Source organism: Sorex fumeus, unplaced genomic scaffold, assembly GCF_029834395.1.
Source record: "Sorex fumeus unplaced genomic scaffold, SorFum_2.1 ptg000013l, whole genome shotgun sequence".
In the NCBI taxonomy this organism is placed as follows: Eukaryota; Metazoa; Chordata; class Mammalia; order Eulipotyphla; family Soricidae; genus Sorex; species Sorex fumeus.
In genome coordinates, this window is record NW_026606070.1 from 34,766,340 (window position 1) to 34,781,663 (window position 15,324).

The window sequence follows — 15,324 nt, forward strand, 5'->3', positions numbered from 1 at the left end:
TAACTGTCTAGTTACTGGCAGGTCCAGTCCCAAACTGTACAGGCTTGGAGATCTCAGCCCCGGGTCCCACACACCTGGGTTCCTCTGTCAGTTCTTTTATGCGTGAGGCTCATCCAAGTGTGTGGAGAGTGCTCCCAGCATGGCCTTGCCTGGGCCTCTGTGGTCTTCAGCTTTTGGGCCCTGGTGGAGACAGTCAGGCATAGGGTATGAGACTCTGTCTTGTTCTCTCCCAGGAGCTGAGTGTGATGATCTCTGGATCCTGGCCGTTGTTGGAGTTACACGGCAGTTGGTGGGTGTAACTGTCTAGTTACTGGCAGGTCCAGTCCCAAACTGTACAGGCTTGGAGATCTCAGCCCCGGGTCCCACACACCTGGGTTCCTCTGTCAGTTCTTTTATGCGTGAGGCTCATCCAAGTGTGTGGAGAGTGCTCCCAGCATGGCCTTGGCTGGGCCTCGGTGGTCTTCAGCTGTTGGGCCCTGGTGGAGACAGTCAGGCATAGGGTAGGAGACTCTTTCTCGTTCTCTCCCAGGAGCTGAGTGTGATGATCTCTGGATCCTGGCCGTTGTTGGAGTTACACGGCAGTTGGTGGGTGTAACTGTCTAGTTACTGGCAGGTCCAGTCCCAAACTGTACAGGCTTGGAGATCTCAGCCCCGGGTCCCACACACCTGGGTTCCTAAGTCAGTTCTTTTATGCGTGAGGCTCATCCAAGTGTGTGGAGAGTGCTCCCAGCATGGCCTTGGCTGGGCCTCGGTGGTCTTCAGCTGTTGGGCCCTGGTGGAGACTGTCAGGCATAGGGTAGGAGACTCTTTCTCGTTCTCTCCCAGGAGCTGAGTGTGATGATCTCTGGATCCTGGCCGTTGTTGGAGTTACACGGTAGTTGGTGGGTGTAACTGTCTAGTTACTGGCAGGTCCAGTCCCAAACTGTACAGGCTTGGAGATCTCAGCCCCAGGTCCCACACACCTGGGTTCCTCTGTCAGTTCTTTTATCCGTGAGGCTTATCCAAGTGTGTGGAGAGTGCTCCGAGCATGGCCTTGCCTGGGCCTCGGTGGTCTTCAGCTGTTGGGCCCTGGTGGAGACAGTCAGGCATAGGGTATGAGACTCTGTCTTGTTCTCTCCCAGGAGCTGAGTGTGATGATCTCTGGATCCTGGCCGTTGTTGGAGTTACACGGCAGTTGGTGGGTGTAACTGTCTAGTTACTGGCAGGTCCAGTCCCAAACTGTACAGGCTTGGAGATCTCAGCCCCAGGTCCCACACACCTGGGTTCCTCTGTCAGTACTTTTATGCGTGAGGCTCATCCAAGTGTGTGGAGAGTGCTCCCAGCATGGCCTTGGCTGGGCCTCGGTGGTCTTCAGCTGTTGGGCCCTGGTGGAGACAGTCAGGCATAGGGTAGGAGACTCTGTCTTGTTCTCTCCCAGGAGCTGAGTGTGATGATCTCTGGATCCTGGCCGTTGTTGGAGTTACACGGCAGTTGGTGGATGTAACTGTCTAGTTACTGGCAGGTCCAGTCCCAAACTGTACAGGCTTGGAGATCTCAGCCCCGGGTCCCACACACCTGGGTTCCTCTGTCAGTTCTTTTATGCGTGAGGCTCATCCAAGTGTTTGGAGAGTGCTCCCAGCATGGCCTTGGCTGGGCCTCGGTGGTCTTCAGCTGTTGGGCCCTGGTGGAGACAGTGAGGCATAGGGTAGGAGACTCTGTCTTGTTCTCTCCCAGGAGCTGAGTGATATGAATATAAATATATGTACACATATATGCTAGAATAAATAAACCAATCACATAAAATGCTTGTATAATACCTTTTCAAAAGAAATAAGCAATGCATCCTTATGCCTGGTAATGCAAAAGAACCAAGTATATGATTTAGTATACATTGATCTATCTATATTAAGTATTTATTGGTTCTTTGCTATATATATGCAGTATTTACAGATTAAAAGTGATGGTCTCTGCATCAAAGATACAATAATCCATTTGGGGAAAAAAAGAAAGATTAAAGTGATTATTTGTAGGTGATATTAGGAAAGAATAACGTATGAGAACAGAAAGAAAAGCTTATTTGAGCAAGATGATAATACTATAGAGATTTGATGACTAAAATTAGTTAATGAAATAATCTTATGAAATTAGAAAATTGATTTAAATAATGATATGAGATATTTTACTTCAGTTTATGCCATTTTACCTGGGATTCAATTTAAACAAAGAAACAAACAAAAAACAACATTAAACTGTTTTCAAGAATAAAGATTGGGCTGAGTGTTAACAGGCTGGAGCCAGGTTTTGTGTGCAAAAGACCCAGGTTTGGTCCCTGGCACCCAGGATTTTAGAGTAGCTCCTAAACATTGCTGGGTGTGGTACTTGTAGGATAACATTGGTTTGTCCTTTCTGCCTTTCCTCAGGAAGCTTATGTTATTCCCATCACAGTGTTCCCATTCCTCTGTTTATTTGTAATCTCTTTCTTTGTGCTTTGTTGATTTGTAAATATTGTTTTTCTCTTCTCCTTAAGTCCTTTGCATAATTAAATCTGAGCAATGTCCTTTTTGTATGGACACAAGAAGACAGTTAATGCTATGCTTTTGTAACTTGAATGATAATTAAACCCTGGTCATCTGTACTCTCAATTTAAACCTCAGTTGCCCTTCTTAGATCCCCAAAAACAGGGTCCCAAGAAGGGATTGGATGGATCCGGGCCAAGATTTGAGCTGTGACCTATCTTGGCATCGAAATGGTCCTGGCCAAAGTGCCATAATGCTTAACTATAAGTTAAGAACATGGTCATGGAAAATTCTATCATGATCCAAAAAGTAATAACTAGATTTGGACCCTACTAGGGTTAGGAATGATTAATCCGACCTAAGTCTGAGTCTGTGGCAAGATGCCCCCAACCCTACAAGCTCAATGTATCTTTTACTGTGTCCATACAAAATGATATTAAGAAGTAGAATTAAGATGTTAATTAAGTTATTGGACTAAGGAGAGGAGAAACAACCCTAGGTGGTATTTCCCTCCCTTGAGCCTGATGGGCGGTCAGGAAAGTTTTTTGATTTTGCTGCTGGATGGGGTTTGAGATGTTGTGGCTACCCCAATGCAGGGGGTTGGGGAGAGATGAGAGAGAGACCAGAGCAGCAAAATGGAGTGCAGAGAGACGGACAAGGGAAACAGAGGGAGAGGAATATAGGGGTACAATGAAGGAGCAGGCAAGCGGAGAGATAGAGACCAGGCTGCGAGATGGAGCACAGAAAGATGAGTGGGAGAGACAGAGGGAGACAGGAATGAGGGGCAGTACGAGACGAGAATGGGGAGCTTAGTGAGACTGGAGCAGGTGTGTGGGGAAAATGGAATAACCGTTCTGATCACCATCAGCCTGGTGGCCTCTTTTCCTCCTTTGTTCGCCCCATGGCCTAGGCACACTCCAGCCACTCCTCCCTGAAAGGGTAAGTGGCCTGAGTCCACCTAATCTGGCAGCAGGAGAGCCACTGGGGATTTCCCTAGCCTCCCGAAGACTATACAGTACTCAAGCCAAATTTAATGAACAGTAAAACCGTATTTTCTCATAATTTTTCAGGGTCAGATCAAAATCTTGGACATTTAAAATGAAGGTGCCAGCAAATAGGGTTTCTAGTGAAAACCCTTTTTCCTGATTTTCAGACAGTTTTTATCTGGCTGAATGCTGAAGACAGATACTCATCTACCTTTTTTATCTAAAGTTCTTAATCACATCAGGAAGACCCCACCCTCATGATCTCAAGTAATCTCACCTCTCCAAGCCTTATTTTAAATACAACCACAAGGGGGGGAGGGCTTAAGATCCAGTCCCTTGCATAATTCCAATTTTAAAAAAAAAGCAAGTTAGAAATGCACCTTGCATATGCCTTTCTTCAGAAAACAGAGAAATGGGAACATATCCACATCCTCCAATAAATCTGTACCTCTAGATGTTCATCAGAGGATTGTATCAAATCAGATAAAAGGTAAGGTAAAGGTAAAGGTAAAGGCCCTCCCGTTGATCGTCGATTTGCTCGAGCGGGCCCAGTAACGTCTCCATTGGAGACTTTGTTGTTACTGTGTCTGGCATATCGAATACTCTCGGTAGCTTGCCGGGCTCTCCGAGCTTGCCGGGCTCGCTTAAAATTGGAACGATACAGAGAAGATTAGCATGGCCCCTGCGCAAGGATGACAGATAAAAGGTAAAAAGTTTTATCGAAAGCCGATCTGTCGATAATGACCTGACTTTTATACTATTAGCTGACAAACTGTGAGCCAGGCATTTTGAGACATTTTCAATTTTTTGTTTTTTAAAGAAAACTGTGAAGGGAAAATAATCCTTTTTTTTTTCAGTGAAGAGACCAATACTCAGAGAAAAAAATACCTTTAATAAATATCACGCAGCTTTTCAGGATAGAGTTTCGATTAACACCATTGTCTGTCTCATTCCAAAGCACAGTCTTTATATAGTAAACCAAGATTACTCTTCTTTCTGAAGTATAAATAGTAAAAATCCCACTGAGTTTATTCTCAGGATGTAATTGACATTATTAAATTATTCATGACTAGGGTTATACCCCATCTAACTAGCAGATAGAAACTATAAAATGTCATCCAAAATAGAAAGGTTTTATAGTCAAAGGAAGATGGGCAAGATCATTAATAAAATGAAAAGAATTATTTAGGGCAAAGCAAACTTCTATTAGGAAAAGGTATAATCTTCTAAAATAATTTATGGAGATTACCTAACTAGTGTTGTATAGGAACAGCCAGTTAATTTAAATTTCCAGTTTGGGGATAAGACATTTAGACTAGATTTTAAATTTTGGTGAGCGTAGTATTAATGACTCTATTTTCAGATTTTTTTCTTTCCCCTTTTATTTTCCTTTTTAAGTAGCAAATGCCTTTTATTTTTTAATATTATTTTAATGAATTACCGTGAGTTAGTTATAGACTTTGTTGTTACTGTGTTTGGCATATCGAATACTCTCGGTAGCTTGCCGGACTCTCTGACTTACAAACTTTTGTGATTACATTTCAGTCATACAATGTTCAAGTACCCCATCCCTCCACCCATTCTCCACCACCAATGTTCTCAGTATCCCTCCCACCGCCCCCACCATCCTTGCCCACCCCCTGCCTCTGTGGCAGGCACATTACCTCTTTCTCTCTCTCCTGAGGTTCTCCTGACCGTTATCTCTACTGTCCTTAGATGTTAGTCTCCTATCATGTTACTGTATATTCCACAAATGAGTGCAGTCATTCTACGTCTGTCCCTCTCTTTCTGACACATTTCACTTAGCATAAAACTCTTCATGTCCATCCACATATAAAAAATTTCATGATTTCATCTTTTCTAACAGCTGCATAGTATTCCATTGTGTAGATATATCAAGTTTCTTTAATCAGCCATCTGTTCTCGGGCACTAGGGCTTTTTTTTTTTTTTTTTTTGCAGATTCTGGCTATTGTAAATAGTGCTACAATAAACATACAAGTACAGATGTCATTTCAACTGTACCTTTTATCATCTCCAGGATATATTCTCAGAAGTGGTATTACTGGGTCAAATGGGAGTTCAATTTCTAGTTTTTTGAGAAATGTCCATATTGTTTTCCAAAAAGACTGGACCAGACAGCATTCTCACCACAAGTGAAGATGAGTCCCTTTGTCCCTACATCTATTCCAACACCTGTTTCTTTTGCTCTTTTGGATGTGTGTCAGTCTCTGTGGTGTGAGATGGTGTGAGATGATATTCCATTGTTGTTTTTTTCTGCATCTCCCATGAAATTCCTTCTGTTGTGACTTAGATTGAGGGGGGAAGAAGTCTGTATGTTCTAAGCTAGAGATCCATCACAGTCCACACATAGTTCTTTCAATATACTCCTCTCTCTTTTAATTATGACCATTGTCTAGCCTTGGTGCATTCTAATAATGGCAGGACTCTGTTCCACTTCCAAATACTATGTTGGCTGGCTTGGTATTTTGGACTATGCAAGTTATGGATAATGTATAAGAAATCTCTGCTTTGGGGCTTGTTGATTAAAATGCCTTTTGAAAAATCTCCAATCTTTGCTAAAATGTGTTCAATTGAATTTTTTTTTGTGTATCACGTTTTCTGTCTTCAAATAAAAACAAAATATACTCATAAATTTTAGCAGCATGTATTGCATAGATGTAGAAATATGTATTTTTTGTAAAATACAGTGTATTAGTGCATATAGAAAGTACGATATAGCTAAAATTTGAGTTAAATTAGTTTAGATAAAATAGATACATGATATAAAAGTTATACTGAGGTATTTGAAATATTTGATTCATGTCACATCCTTTTCATTGATTTGTTTTCTTCATTCTGTCTTGATAAAAATTGAAATTCAATCTGTCCTCTAACTAGTACAGGAAAATTCTATTTTATGACAATAACAACAATAACAACAAAAAGGAACTTTGCTTATCTCCCTTTCGTGGAGAAAAGACTCTCAAAAATGCAACTCTAAATCTAGTTCTTATTTTAGAAGTATCATAATGACAGTTAATCAGAAAACTTATAAAACCTTTTGGAAGAATCTTTTATCAATGCATAGTGATGTGTAGTGTCTCTTGATGAGTTCTAGATCTCTTATTCTCTAAATAAGATGTGCTGCCAAATATTACAAATGATCATTGGAATAAAGTCTATTAATTTTCATTCCAGCAAGGTTTAGGTATTTGTTGTTTAACTACTGATGTTTAATATTGCACCTTTAAGTAAAAATATTATATGTATATATACATACATATATATATTTCCTATGTATTAGGAATTCAGGACAGGAATATTTGAATAGTTCTGGTTTGGTATTCCTCAATAGATTATTTATGGGAGGTCAGCAAGAGCCCAGTGTAATCTGAAGATTTAATTGGATTGAAAGATGTGCAATTAAAATGACCTCATTAGACCTCATTTGTGTTCTGCTTCTGACAGGAGGACTTGGACACAAGAAGGCCAGATGAAAATGTGTCTGTTTTGACAGGCTTAGATTTTTATACCTCTTCATTTACATGCAATACCTTATTGGTTAAGTAGGTAGTTCCAATTTACTATGCAAGAAAGTACACAAAAGGTTTAAAATCAAGATACAAGAATTACTGAAGATCTCTGGGTAGAACTTGGTCACTATAAACTGCCCTTAAACTTTGCAAAATGATTCATAGTCTGGTCCACAAGTGAAATAATTGTTTCTACTTCCACAAGATGTGAAAGTTCTATTTTATTGTCAAACAGATCAAAATGTGCAAGTTCCTCATACAAATGTGACTCAAAGACAAATATAATTCTTTAGTTTAGTTTTCTAATGGAGGCTCCAAAATTGATTTCTTTCCATCTGAAACCTGTGATCCAAAGAGTCAGTTCATCTCTTCATTTCTGACCCCATAAATACAATGGTGGAAGAATTCATATGGTCACAAAATTTGTAGGTGTCAATTGTCAGACCACATCAGTGTATATCTTCTCTGTTGAGAGACAGTTGTTGCATTTAATGTCTTGTGTCACAAAAAGAGAAATAATTCTTGGAGACATTTTTAGATATAGTCCATTACACATTGAGGAAAAATGATATGACCCATAATGGTGCTATAAAGGCTTTAGAACTGTGAGTGAATCTAAGAGCAAGAATTTTATATTCATCAGGTCTGGGATATGATGCAACCAGCTTTATCTCTTGTACCATTAAAACTGGAAAACCTTTGGGTTTTTATAATATCCAAAGTGGGTAGGAAAAGATATTATATACGCTCTGCAATAAAATTCAAGGGATAATCATAAATCCAAAGCGAGATTATGAAGCAAGTCATTGCATCTGCTGCAGAAAATGCAGAACTTTTGAAAAGTAATTTATAAAATGTTATCTTTTCTTGGTAAAAATTATGATCAGAAGGGAGACTAGGGAACATCGAAGCAGTAATGCCAGTATCTGTTATGATTGTGTATGGGAAAGAAGAGTGGAGAAAAGCCAATGGCAGTTCTTTATGTAACTTCAGTAACTGTGGAGAAAGTTGGACAGAAGGCTGGCTGTACAGTTTAGAGGAGGACAGAGAGTAACATTAGCACTTGTGGGAGATTTTAGGAATAATATTTGTGAATTTTAACATTGTCAGTGACAGGCTGGCACAGTATTTGTCTTTGGAACATAGGGGAAATACAGTTAGGTTTGGGAGTTAGGCAAACCCCTGGCTCAAGCTTTTATTGACTATCAGTTTGGAGGCAACTTAATTAGAATTATTTAATCATTTAGAAGACTCCCACCTAATGACTCAATGGAAATGAAATGACCTATATAAAGTGATAGTACTGTAGGGGGCTGTTTTGTTATTTCTGTTTTTTTCCTGGAATTCTAATGCTTTCATTTCAATCAAAATCTTCTCCAGAGCCTTGAGGGATAAATCAATCAGCTGAGTGTATGAATTGGATGCAAAAGATCTAGATTTGAGACTTGGTACCACCTGGTTTACTGAGCATCACCAATAAAAACCCCAAACACAGAGCTGAGAGTAAGCCCTAAGCATTGCCAAGTGTGGTCCCCCAAACAAAAAAAACAACCTAACGTCTAACAGTAAAATTTTCCCCAGAGAATGTAGTGCTTTGAGAAAATTATCAACATAGCCCAATAGAATAATACAATAGACATTTTCCTCTACACTTGTCATTTCCAAATTTTCAAGGAAAAAATGAGTGCATCATAGTTACTTATGAACCTCTTTTGAAACTCATGTACTCACAATTACTTTTCAGAAATTGCCATCACTAAGATGGACAATCAACTCTGAGTTTATCTAATTGGATAGATTATTTTAAGGTTGTTTAGTGTATGGTAAAGGTAAAGCCCGGCAAGCTACTGAGAGTATCTCGCCCGCAAGGCAGAGCCTGGCAAGCTCCCCGTGACGTATTCGATATGCCAAACACAGAAACAAGAAAGTCTCCAATGGAGATGTTACTGGGCCCGCTCGAGCAAATCGATGATCAACGGGAGGGCCTTTACCTTTACCTTTACCTTTAGTGTATGGGGCTACTGACATATCTGATTTTAATTTTGCTTTGATTTTTTTTCTAAATTTTAATTCAACTATTTATGTGTTGTTGCCGGTAGTCTCTGTAGACGCTTTTAGATTCATCATTGTAGTTCACAGAAGACTTGGAAAATATTGTCTATATGCAAAAAATAGAAAATATTTGTGTTTTAATCTTGGAAATATTAAAGCACAATGGATACCTTAATAATAACAAGATGAAATCTGAATGTTAGTCTAATATTATGAGATTCTAATCATTCTTTTGCTAACTATTCTTGAAGATTTTTTATCATCCCACTATATGCCTATATTTATCCATATCACATAATTATAATTTTCTTAAAATAGCAATCAATGATTTACTAATAGAGAGTACTCTTTAGTACGTTTTGAGCCACATTTGGTGGTGCTTGGAGGCTGTTCCCAGTTCTACGCTTAGGGATTTGTTTTGCCTGGGGTCAGACTTGGGGATCTTGCATGCTAAGTTTGCAGATAAGTTCTTTAGTCATCTTCACAATTTCCAAATCATTGAACTGATTTTTTTTATCTGATAAAACCAAGAATACTTTCTGTGATTATAGACAAACTTTATATACTTTGGAAGGTACCTGAGAGTAATGAAACAATTGCTAACCATAATATGCCTTCTCAGGGATAAACAGCACATTATTTTGTTGGTTTCTTTTTTCAGGTAATTTTGTGGACATAGATTCCTAAATAAACTGAAACATGACCAAGGGATAGATAGAAAAATATAGAATGAGAAAAATAAAAAGGATAGATATAAAAACAGTGAGTTATGTATTCATCCAAGACACCAAAACCTAAATATCTTTAAATTTCTTCATTTCGGAACATTTTTATTCTTCTTTCTCATATTAAATAGCTAGAATATTTATTCAAGGTTGAATAAATACTGTGACATCTTTCCATTAGGTTGGGATCATTTCCATTTCTTCCTTGACATCTCTTGCTTATCTAAATCCCTTTTTGTACCTAAGGAACTGTGAACAGCAGATTTCTCAGAAAGTCTTAAAATTCTTTAAAAACTCTTTTTGCAATGCAACTTTTTCCATTTTTCAGTCAGTGATTAAATCTCTCATTCTTTCAAGCACTCTCGGCTATTTTTATAGACTAGTTTAACTGTACCTTAAACTTTATTATGTTTCCCTTAATGTAAAGCATTTGTAATATAAGTGAGATCAAAAGACAGGATTTCCTTTCACCATGAAATTAGATCTAGCTTTCAGAAATAAAAGGTGTAGATGAAAATTTGCAAGAATCAGTTATCTGGCCTTCTTGAATATATTTGGGTATTTTTGGAATGTGATGTGGTAATAATACGGGTAAGAAATTTACTCTGACTTTATCTATATAGATAAAGTCACTTATTTTAAGTGATTTTAGCTCATCACTTTGTCATAATCGCATCTATTACTGAAGGCAAAATTGAAAATTCATTAAATAATATTATGAAAAATGAAACTATGAAGTTACTTCTGCTTAAAGATACATGAATATTTAAGAAATATCTTTCCGTGTAATTTATTATTTCTTTCATTAAACATTGTATAAGTGGGTTTTCTATGTAATGGACATACATAGGTAACATTCAATAGAAAGCTCTTTGATAGAACTTTGTGTTTATTTGTTTGTTTGGGGAATATCCCTGCAGTGATTATGATTTAACTCAGGGGACCATAAGTAGCACGAGCGTCAACCATGGACAAGGCAAGGGCCTTGTACTATTTCTCTGGTCCTTTAATAGAGATTATATCATCAACATCTAAGTTAAAGATTTATTCCATCTCAGTGTACACATAAATTAATTTTCCTCTTAATTCAGGAGATTAGACAATGAATGAGCATACAGGTGAGAGTTGAAATATTCATTCAATGTGTTTTCTATTTTTTCCCTGAGGCATATATATTTCACATTTATAACCTAATTTATACTAAACTGCTATGATTAAAATGAATTAAAACAAATTTAAATTCTTTTAAACACATTTTTCTTTTACCTTACTTTGTGAGCATAAGTTTTATATCACACACAGCTCTAGTCTGATTTCCTAGTGATTTAAACTTCTAAATCACTTTGTTATGCATAAATTAAAGCTGCAATACCACTGTCAAATTTGGCAAATAACAGTTAATTTGCTTTGATTTTATTTCCATCTTGCTTATTATTAATTGTCTTGTTTACTCGGCAATTGCTATTTAAGGTTCATATAATGAGAAAATCTGAATATTTTTTGTAACAATAGACACACAACCAGATGTGCAGGGATAGAAATAACAATGGACATAAAAAAATGTAGCAGATGGTCATTTGAGTCATTTAGATTTTATGCTCTGAGAAACACAGAAAATGAAAAGACTACTAAACCAAGTGTCTGAAAACATAAACTATGATTTTCTTAAAAAAAAAAAAGATGTTTGATTATATCTTATATTTCCATAAGCCATCAAACTTACTCCCCCCAAACTAGTTATACACCCTTTGCACTAGTTTCATAAACATACTTTTGTTTACTTAGAAATACCAGGCAGTACTCAGGACTTACTCCCTGCTGGGCTCAAGGATGAATCGAGGTGGGGGACAGGTATGTGTGTTGTTGGACTTCAACAGAGCAGGTGATGTACGCATTGTACTATCTCTCCAATTCTCATAGTTACATAAACATTTTATGTCTAATTTTGTTCCGCATCTAAAATGGTTGAATTTAGTGACAATCTTAAACTATAATTTCTTACAGTTTTAATTAGATAATCCTTTGAAACTCAAATTAAATGGGATAGTATTGACCTTCATGCAAATAAGCAGCCAGTATTTCAGCGACAAAATAAGTCAACTTTGAAACAACAAGAGGTTAGGATCTTCAGTTTCATAACAAAATACTTGACCTTGTTATATATAACAAGAGAAAAAACTCTTAAATTGGTTTTAGAGAGGCTGTTGTAAAAGAAACTATTGGAGGAAACCAGAAGTTTGATGTACAGTTGATTCTTTATGGCTGGACTGTGGTATTCAGTCTTTGCATGAGATGCTGGTAGGCAGGAAAGCCCCTTTTTCATCTTTCTGTTGAAACATTCAAGCTTACTGACATCCTTAACATGGCATATCTCTCACAGCTAGATTCTGTTATATGCTGAATGTAAGAACTTTCTTCTAACCTCCCAACTTCATCAAAGTAAGACTTTTGTATATTATTTGTTAATTCCACAAAGCAAATTATCATTTTGTTTTACAGTGTGATTCTCATAAAACTAATGCAGAAATGCATTTGGGATAATTATAAATACATTTTCATTAAAAAATAATTTCTGTTGACTTTTTAAACATAAAATATACAGGCTTATCCAGTGAATTTATTATGCATCTTTAAAATATTCTTGGCAAAGCACTTAAGGGTACAAATAATTACAATAGCCTTTAGAAAATGAGAGAAAATCATTATCAAATTATTTCTTAGTTCTGTATTTTGAAATATATTTATTTACCACTGTAGCACTGTCCTCCCATTGTTCATCGATTTGCTTGAGCAGGCACCAGAAATGTCTCCATTGTGAGACTTGTTGTTATTGTTTTTGACATATCAATACACCATGGGAAGCTTGCCAGGCTCTGTCATGAGGATGGGATGCTCTCAGTAGTTTGCTGGGCTCTTCAAGAGGGACGGAGGAATCGAACTTGGGTTGGCCACATGCAAGGCAAACGCCCTACCCACTGTGCTATAGCTCCTGCCTATACTTATTTAAATAATAATAAATGAATCCTTATTCCAATAATAAATCTTGAAGAATTTTGCCACCTAATAATTGTTGGACCCTAAATATACATATATGTATATACATATACATGCCCTAAATATACATATATGTATATAAATATGTATATATTGCTTTATTCCCCTCTAAATCATAATATTGAACACTGTATGTGCTAGACATTGGCCTAAATTCTGTTAATAAGAGAAAGTAGAAGCAAATGAAAGTCTGCTCTAAATAATTTGTAGGTTACTGTGGGGAAAAGAAGCATCAATCATGCAATGAAACATGAATAATTAAGTATATACTGAAGTAAGTGCTCTGCATAAAAATTGCAGATTTTATTGAAACTCAATTATAAAGAAATTTATTTAAATTTCAGAATTCATAAAAGGCTTCTTTCAATTGTGATGTGAGGTCTGAGAGATAGTACTGAGAATAAGACACTATACTTGGCACCCATATGTTCCCTCAAACACCCACTAGGAGTGATATATGGAAGGTGAATAATAACTGAATCACTGTCACTGTCACTGTCCTTCATTTGTTCATCAATTTGCTTGAGAGGGCCCAGTAACATTGTGAGACTTGTTGTTACTATATTTGGCATATTGAATACATCATGGGTAGCTTGCCAGGCTCAGTAGCTTGCCAAGCTCTTCAAGAGGGGTGGAGAAATCGAACTCGGGTCGGCCCAGTCTGAATAATAATAATAATAATAATAATATTAAAATAATCAAACTCAAATCAAATCAAACTGTCCTCCCGTTGTTCATCAATTTTGCTTGAGCAGTAATGTCTCCATTTTCGGACTTCTTGTTACTGTGTTTGGCATATTGAATACATCACGGGTAGCTTGCCACGCTTTGCCGTGTGGGCGAGATACTCTCAGTAGTTTGTTGAGCTCTTCGACAGGGGCGAAGGAATCGAACCTGGCTCAGCCAGGCTGGCTGGGCACAAGGAAAATGCCCTACCCGCTGTGCTATCACTCCAGCCTAAATAAAATATAAATGCAAGTTATATGACTCATCTGTTTCTTATCATTGTCACCAATACAAAGGAAATACAAATGTTAACTAAGAAATTATTTCTTCTAATGACTGTAAGAGTTAATTTATGTAAAACATTGCAATACAGACAAATGTATAGAAAACATCATTGTGGTATTAACTTTTTCTTCCATAATTTTATTTATTTATTTATTTATTTATTCTTCTTATATTTAAGCTCCAACTGGGAGTTCTTTGGCTCTGTTGCGGCAACATGGGAAGATGCCATCATTGACATTGATGAGGAATATGATCGAATGATTCAGCACCTCCATGATTGTGCGAGGAATGCCAAGAGAGAGATAACCACAAAAAACTGCCTTTCTTTGAACACTCTTAAACTTATTCGCCAACGTGGCTTGGCACATGCCACAGGCAACCACAAGTGAACGTCTGAGCTGGCAAAACAATGCAGAGAAGCCATCAAGGATGAGCTCAAAGACAGGAGAGCAGCAGTGCTGGTAGATGCAGCAGAAGCCGGGAAAAGCATTCATAATGCCTAATGCCCGCCTGTCCTTCACCATCTACAAGACTAAGATGACTGCCTTCCAACATCCTGATGGATCTATCACATCTTCCAGAAGGGCAATGAAGAAGATTATTCATGACTTCTACTTAGATCTCATTAATAGCCATGTCCACTTGCCCACATACCACATTCTGCATGATGGATATGTTGTTCCCAATGTTCTCCCTTCCGAAATCCAACATGCCATCTCATCAGTAAAGAAACAAAGAGCACCTGGCCCAGACAAGATCAGACCTGAATACCTGAAGAACTTACCATCAGTACTCATCAATACACTGGCTCGGCTCTTCACACGCTACCTGTCTGAATGCAAGGTTCCATCCCAATGGAAAACCAGCAGGACTGTACTACTATACAAGAAGGGAGACATCCACGACATTGGCAACTATCTCTCAATCTGCCTATTGTCTGTCATCTACAAACTGTTCACTTGAGTCATCCTGAATAGGATTAGCAGAACACTAGATGAAGGACAACCATGTGAACAAGCCAGGTTCTGAAAAGGATTCAGTACCATTGACCATATCCACACGATTACTAAGCTCATTGAGGTTTCTCAGGAGTTCAAGATGCTGCTCTGTCTAATTAATGTTCATTGATTTAAAGAAGTCCTTTGATTCTGTTGAGACAGAAGCAGCCATAGAAGCCCTATCCAATCAGGGTGTACAAACACAATACATCAGGATCCTTCATGAGCTCTATTACGGATTCAGTAACAGGATCTCACCATTCTACAAAGAAGTAATCATTGATGTCAAGAGAGGGGTTCGGCAGGGTGATACCATTTCACCAAAACTCTTCAGTGCCACCCTCGAGAACGTCATACAACAACTGGAATGGGAAGGAATGGGAGTGAAGATAGATGGTCGGCAACTACACCACCTTCACTTTGCTGATGACATCGCTCTAATAAGATCAAACATCAGCCAAGCAGCACA

The 15,324-nt window shown here is 37.9% G+C and overlaps 1 pseudogene; it reads left to right on the top strand.

The window, feature by feature from the left end:
- The first annotated feature begins 4,105 nt into the window (after positions 1-4,105).
- On the top strand, positions 4,106-4,201 carry LOC130020880 (uncharacterized; annotated as a pseudogene).
- The last annotated feature ends 11,123 nt before the right edge of the window (positions 4,202-15,324 follow it).